Below are 8,733 nucleotides of genomic sequence, written 5' to 3' on the forward strand. Positions count from 1 at the left end.
TAATTTATTTAAACCAGGTTACCTATAATAATATGTTTTCGTTAATTCATGAAAATATTAAATTAACCCGTAATCCTGAATCCTGATACATAAAGTTAGCCTATTAATTTAACACTGGTACGACTGTACTCAGTGTTGCACTATCAAATGCAATTGACGCGCCACTATGCCAGGGTTTTTATGTTCCTGGTCAGGCTATATATTATAGTAGTGAGTATTTTAAGTTGAGTCTTGTCAAAGTAACAATTATCTCTCGTTTAAAGTAGTATTTAATACTCTATGTTAACAGTATTTAAAAAAAATTATAAATAACAAAATAAAATATTTACTCACTTAAAATTCCTTTTCTAATATCTTGGTATAATTACTCGAGGTGTCTTCAAATCAAACTGCCACAATTTTACACGAATTAAAAATAATACCTATACAAAAATTCAATGCATAAATTACATTGCTTGGAATAAAAAAAATTGCGTTTAAAAATTAATATAACGTTCCTATATTCGATAAAAACTCGTTCTGTTAAGAACAGTACAACAGATTTTACAATTTAATTGAAAATTAAAAAAAAATCTGTAAGTAAAAAAAATCTAGGGCTTAAAAACACGAGGCTTAAAAACGAGTTTGAAAATGAGAAGAAAAAATAAAGCAAAGGGCGTGAAATGTGTTAACAAACTTTAATATTATGCTCATGTAACGTATACAATATTTTTCACCGGTACATAATAATATGTATTGGTGTCAGTATTTGTCAATTAGATAACAATATCTTAAAAAGTGGAATGCATTATTACATACTTCCCTGCTGCAAAATAGCCTGTTATTAATAAAGAAATAATAAGTTTTAGCTAATAAATGCTCTATTATTTTTCATCAAATGTTGCTTTCACTAAGATGAACAATGACAAAACGTGTTTTACTTAAAAGCTCTCAAAATTGTATGACTTTACTGTTAAATTATTTTAGTGTATAACCAAAAAAATAATGAATAAAATGTAAATAGCAATGGAATTATGAATGTCAATAATTTAATCGTTCAATGTTTAATGACTAATTAATTATACTCATAGTATTTGTAATAAAAAAGAAAATCTAAAAAAATATTAAATTAAAATTCGTACAACCGAATAACCTAGCGTTAGAGTTTTTTATGTAATATGAAACATAAATGTAGGCAATTTAAAATTCCAAATATTTAACCAGTATTAGTGTATTCGGTTACAGTTGGTCGGTAAAAATATGGATGTTCATAATATAACGACCTTTACGTCACAGAACAATCCTATAAGACCTTATAAGCCCGTAGTTACCTGCATAGTTTAATCGGTCCGACGGTTAAACACGTTCTCCGAAGTACAAAATTATGCGTTTTTTTTTTCGAATTATCAGGTCGATTCAAGCCTGCCCTGCGTTTATTAAGTTTGGAACAACTACTCAAAGTGGTTTTAAAATGTTTGTGTTCCATTTGAGAATTGATTCCAAGACTTCCAAATCGAGTCTTAACTCTCTACCATTATAAGGTTTTCACATAAAATTGTTGTCTTGTTCATTTCCTTCAAATAATAATATATTTTAATCGACCAACTGTAACTTATTGTAAACCAAAGCTCAAAGTATACTTCCTTGATAGTTTATAATTATTATTGTAATTATTATAGCATAGTTGGACCTGCAAGAGAGATGTTTTAGATGTATATACTATATTATTATATTATATCCTATATATCCCGACTTTATACACCCTCTGTGATAGTGTTTTCGAACCCTTTATAAAATGTTCTATGATTATTATTATTGTTGACGCTTGATTGCTTTAACTATTATATTTCCTAAATTTTCTATACAAATTGTATATTATTATAATCGATATAGCTTGCATTATAGCTTCTTAATATCGTTATGTACAAGTAATGTAATTTAAAAATCATATATTTATATTAGGCGATATATTTAAGTATGTACTTATTTTTATTATTCGCAAAAATAATTTATAATTGTTAAAAATGTAGCTACGTTAATAAATAATGATATTATAGAAGTGTGTTTATTATTACTGTTTATTATAGCATTGTTATTGATCCGTAGTGTTTTGTAGTTTTAATAATTATTAGATTTGTGTATCATTTTATTTATGTTTTAGGTGTCTTATTAATTTTGTGGTTTTTTTGATTGTTGTAATGTGATGATCCCTATAGTTTTATCTGTAGCCTACTGTACAATTGCCAACAGGTCACCCTACTACAATATAGTGAATTTTCCCAATCAATTTCTATTTTTATCTTCAATATTCTTATGATTCAAAATTGTATGATGGAACGAGTCATTTTGTGGTATTTTATTTGCTGGCGATTGTACATTTATTTCTTGATCTTATTATTTTGAATGTTTTTACTTTTTATATTCCCATGTTAACACGTTGCCTGTCCACGTCACTACAACAGAGGCACAGACTATGTAATGCACTAGCTGAATCGATGAATAGGTATTGTACGTGGACAGGTGACGCGTTAAATTTTAACAATGTTATTTAGATGGACGCTTGTGATAAATACACCTACGTATTTTGCCGTGGGAGTATCTTTTTGTCCCCTAAATTTGACGCCATTTTATCTGCAAATTATCTAAGTCTGTGGTGAGGATTCCGTGTGAAACTCGCTTCCACCTTCGGCCTGATTGTCACTTTCCATCAGGTGAGATGCAGGCCAAGAGCTTCATCATTGTGGATAAAAAAAAAAGTAGTTAGTCCTTTTTTCTGTGATCCGGATTTCGGCATGCGTGCTGATCTGCCTCTCTAAACAAGTGACAAAATATGACAGTTGCAATGTCGAAAGATGATCGAACGGCGTTTTTTTTGTATGAAGTTTCAATGGATTCGATCAAAAAGTGCCACTTATCTAGACCTACTGGCTGCATCTCATTATTTCATACGTGTTTTCCCTATTCGCGTGCGTGTAGCTTGCCTAATCTATATATATAAAAATGAAACCCGTTTTCCGTTGTCACGACATAACATGAAAACGGCTTGACCGATTTGGCTGATTTTTTTTTTTGTAGTTTTCTAATACTCTGTACAAGGTTTTTACGGAAAAAAATATAAAGAAAATCTCTACGCTAAGGCGGTACGAAGTTCGCCGGGTCAGCTAGTGTAGTATAATTCACTTAGTGGGTGTATTTTCCCAAGCGTTCACCCCCCTCCCGTCCCGCTAACGTGGTCCTATGTGTGCGTAGGGAGGCGGCTGCCCGCTGTAGCTGAGTTGTTGCGCGCGCGAGGACTAGCCGCGGCGCGCGCCTTCGATGCCTGCTTAGGACAATTTTTACGTATCCTCTCTTTTATTGTTTTGTGTGATATAACACGTTCGTTGACAATGTGTTGATATGTCAGAATCGCAAATTTATCGCAAAACGAACATCTTTATCGAGAAAAATAAATATTATTATTTATAAAAAATGGATTATTATATCAATTATTTGTATATGTTTGTTAACACATTGATAATTCCAAATTATACATTGCTCATCATCACTTCATTGTTATTTCCAAATTATACATTGCGATTTTGACTATTGAATCTGTTGACATTGTCAGTGAACGTGTTAAATGTGGCCAATATAGAGACAATCTAATAAAAACCAGTAGTTCATTATAGCCACAGTAATTTTACTAATATAATTTTGTTTTTCATAGTAAGTATAATTAGTAGATATTACAGAAATAATTTTGGATTGAGTTAACTTTTAACTAAGATTGTCACTATAATGGCATAATTTCTGTTTGTTACTATTAGTTTAAATAAAATCACGGTTATAGGTGTAGCATAGCGATAAAATAATGCAAAATGAATTAGTATTTGTATCAACTTACTATAATTTAATGAAATCGCCACAGAACATACTCCTTACTATTAGAATGTTGGATGATTGGTTAAAATGATAACATCATAGAAATAAGTAAAGGAGGTGTAAGTTGAGAAATACTTGTTTTTGATGCTTTTTGATTTTTGCTCATTTACATAATATTCCTATCAAGGCATCGATACTTAACAATAACTTAATAGATCAATTTTAAGTTTAAACTGCACCTGTAACCGTACTTAGCATTTATTAGGTTTGTAAACAAAATGTATGTTTTGTCGCATGGTTTTAGCTTTGTCTTTTATAATACTGACCTGAGAGTTTTATAAGTCCTAGTAAATAATTTGATAAGATTGCTATAAAATTTTGCCAATTTGACAACTGACGATTTGCTTTTGTAGATCTGAAACTTTATTTTAGTAAAATAAAGTACAAAATTATTTGCGAAAATTAGTCATATCGCAGTACGAGTACTGTACGACTGCACTATGTCAAATATTACGGGACTTATAAGGTTACTCGTATGCAATTATGTTCTTTTTGCAATACTCATTGTGCATGATTTCTTATGTTTACATTCCCTCTAAAGATATGTTCAGTGTTCACATTGTTCGCATACGCAGTTGACATACAATCATCGTCAAATAGTTCGTGACTCCCAAAGTAGGCAATAAGTTCGCAACACGTCTTTGTTACAATGAGTGTTTTCGCGATTGACAAATCCGCCAGATGGCAATACGTAGACTGGAGGTCACCACTTTAGGTGTCACTAACATTTTGATGATGACGGTACAAAATGTTACACGAAAACCATTGTGAATATAACTTATATCAGACTTAAGATTGCGTTCTTCAAGCCAATTCGATAAATAAGATAATCTGACGCTTATTTGGTTATTTTGTGTGCTTTTAATACAAAATCAGGGCTCGAATACCGTACAAAACGAGCGGTTTATAAAATGACTTGCACAACTCGCGTCTTTTCTTAAGAGTGGATTCACACGCCAGTGTCGTTTTATAATAACGTCATAATACTTAATATGTCTCTCTCACTCTTCTCAGATAACTGGTATGAGTGAAAAGGACAGCTAGAGCAGATGATATATCATTTGTAACGTGCAGATATCAGAGGCTGAATGGATAGATATCAGCTGTTAAAAATATGGTTGTGGAACTTGTATTAAAATGAATCATTGCTTTCACGAAATAATGGTCATAATAAATTCTGACGTCACAATCAGTTATGATGATAAAATTAAATAATAGAATAGAATCAATTTAAACTATTTCGCTGTGCACAAAGTAGATACCTAAAAATGGCAATAATGACCTTCATATCTTGATATTATGATGCACTGTGCTGGTAACATGTTAAGAATCCAGTTTTCTTGTTCAGTAAAAAAAAGTGAATAAATAGACCCGTGTCTGTGCATTAAAGCATGTTTTTGCTGCTTTTAAAGCACCATAACACAAATTGGACTTTAAAATAAAGTAGTAAAGTAGAAAATATGCCTGTTTCATACTGGAGCAATGATTGTCAAAACGAAGATGAGTAGTATATTTTTGGAAGTGCTTTTAGATGTTTTAAGTCATGTTTAATCTATTATACTGCCCATTATAATTTTTATGGGTGGGTACCAGCGTTGCCAGTTTTTTTTTTCGCCAAGTCGGGAACTCGGGACTTTGGTACTTTTTGAGTGAAAATAGCGGGATTCTTCCGTCAAAAGCGGGACATAGTAAAAAAACGTAAATAATCAAAGGTTTTCAAATATTTATCTTTTTATTTGACTTAAAATTACGTTTACGTGACAATAGATAGCAAAAGTAGCCATAGAAAATTTATTTTAACAAAAAAATTACATTTTAAATCAGATTTACTCTATCGTTAAATTCGTCTTTAGAATAAAAAAAGAAAAAAAAAACAAAAATCGAAATTAAAAAAGTTTTATTCTTTAGAATAATATGGCGTTTTAAACAATAGTCTGGTGAAGTGAGTGTCTCTCTCCGAAAAGCGGGACCGAGCCTGTCCCGCGCGGGACATTTAAATTTGATTTAAAAATCGGGACGTTCCGCCAAAATCGGGACGTCTGGCAACGCTGGTGGGTACCCATAAAAATTATGGGCTATTTAAATTTTATTTTCTCTGTAATTAATATTGGAAGTTATTAATTATTGTACAGCGACAACACTTACAATTTTCACTTGTGTATTGCAAAATCAAGCTTATTTCAAGTTAATTATAGTACAGTCAGCGTCAAATAGTTCGTGACACCCAAAGTAGCCAAAAAGTTCGCAACACGTCTTTGTTACAATGAGGGCTATCGTTTTTATACTTAACAGTTGGCATTCCTGGCGATTGACAGGACCTTACTCTACAGTGGCGCCATCTTGATGAGTGCAAATGCGATAGTCCTCCTACCACTTTCGCGCTCACCAGTTGGTGCCACTGTCTTCGCTACTAGCAAGTGACAGGACCTCACTCTACAGTGGCGCTAACTGGTGAACGCTAAAACGATAGCCCTCATTTTGGCCATTTTGGGTGTTACGAACTATTTGATTTTGACTGTGTACCATAATTAACTTGAAATAAGTGTTAATAATTACAAGTGAATATTCTGATATCTTTGTTCAGCAGTGGAAGTCTTTCGGCTGAAACGAACGAACGAACGATTCTGATATGCTGTCGACTGTACAATGTTAGAGTCAGTGCCTGAGGTATAAGAGCGGCACGGGAGGATGTTTTTGTGACATCAAACGTTAGCGAGACTTCAGACAGAGTAAATACAAATGAGTAGGTCATCTTCATAGAAACCAGAGTAAATACAAATGAGTAGGTCATCTTCATAGAAACCAGAGTAAATACAAATGAGTAGGGCACCCACAGGGCGTTTCTATGAAGATGACCTACTCATTTGTATTTACTCTGATTCAGATTTGTATGATTTGTCACGTCGTAATATGTCAATGTCACTCCTCCCGTGCCGCTCCCATGCCACAGGCAGGCACAGTTTAGCGCTAGACTTTAGTAAAGATTATAATCAAGCTTTTTGGTGTTTGCATGATTGTGTGAAATATGAATGCAATCCAATAGCAGTGTGATCGAAGTAACTTATTTAAATTATAATCGAACGTTGTTAATAACTGTGGACTAATCAGAATCGATTTATAAATAGGTACAGGCTGGGTTAGATACAGGGTGTATAATAAAATCTGGCTTCGCACGCGTGAAATTTTGTCTGTCGCACAAAAACTATCGCACGCGTCCCTGTTTTAAAAACCAGGATAAAAACTATTCTATAATCTTTCCCAGGACTCGAAACAAATTTCATCAAAATCGGTTCAGCGGTTTAGGCGTGAAAGCATAAAAGACAGACAGAGTTACTTTCACATTTATGATATTAATAGTGATGTAATCAGACTGTAGAATAGCTGTCTGGGAAAGCCAGTACTTTAATAAGTCGGTTCTTATTATTCACAGAATTCACATAGAAAAACATTGCCTACCTTTTATTGTATTTAAAAACTAATTTCATCAACGAGATCTCAACGTTAAACGTAATAAAGCATAGTCATTCAAAATAAAAAACTTTTACATACCTTTGCTTCTGTTTAAAACATTTTAGAATACATTTTATGCATATTAAATATGTACTTATTTTATTTTATTGATCTGGGGTTTAAAAATAGGTTTATTGTTGGCACAATGTCAATTTATGTTCCTGATAGGTATATTGTTTTTAGTTGTAATATGATGAATTGCTTCAAAGATTTATTTATAACAAATAATAATTATTTTTACAGTGATAATTGATTGTAATTAGATACATACACAATTACAAAGAATATGAAACGCTGAAGATTTTAAATTTTTAATAATTGTGTAATTATTTTTAGAAAGTTATTGATGTTTAGAAATCCGAAATGGATTTTGTTTACCAAAATATCAGTTTAATAATCGCTTGCTCTCGCTTTATTTAGAGGCTACCTATATTGTCAACATTTTATAGGTCTAAAGCAGGGGTGGCCAACTTGATTAGACATAAGATCTACTGTTTACTAACAAAACCCTGGGCGATCTACCACTTACATACTTCTTGAAATCTTAAATGAAACAGCATAAACAACATACACAATCATGTAGTATTTTTTGCCTTGCCACGATCTACTGGACTAATAGTCGCGATCGACCGGTTGGCCACCCCTGGTCTAGAGCATACATGCCTAGCTCAGTCAGTGCCTAAGGTATGGGAGGTGCACAGTGGGTCTAGACAAAGTGCAAATTATAATCGCAAACCAGTCGAAAAGTGGTCGAAAAGCCCTTTTTTGTATGGAGTTTTGATTTTCGATCCGCTCGCACACTCACTGCGGGCGCCCGTCCCACAGTTGCGACAGCCATATAATTACGCGCGAGTGATAAGGATGGGTAGCTTGGGGTCATTGGACAAAATTCTACGTGCTCGCAGACCAGACTATAGGAGGGCAGGACGTTGTATTTGGAGATTTAGATTTGTATGCTCTTTCACGTCATCATTTGTCAATCTCACCCCTCCCGTGCCGCGCACATACCTCAGGCAGACCTATAGCGATGTTTTTACAAATATTTTGCCTTTAGGTTCAGAATGTCCAATTTCCAAAATGTCAAATTCTCAAAATAGTAGTTTGGACATTTCGGGAATTGGACATTTTGTCAATTGGATATTCCGGGATTTGGACATTTTGAAACCTTAGGACATTTTGGGAATTGGACATTCTGAACCTAAGGGATATTTTGACGAAGTTCTAGTATTGATAATATTTCATAACCTGTATGCAATAGTTAGTTCAAGTTATACTCATATACAGGTCACTAAGAATGTGTAGAAATAAGCTTAAAACAAAATC

This window comes from Ostrinia nubilalis, chromosome 24, assembly GCF_963855985.1.
Source record: "Ostrinia nubilalis chromosome 24, ilOstNubi1.1, whole genome shotgun sequence".
Taxonomy (NCBI): Eukaryota; Metazoa; Arthropoda; class Insecta; order Lepidoptera; family Crambidae; genus Ostrinia; species Ostrinia nubilalis.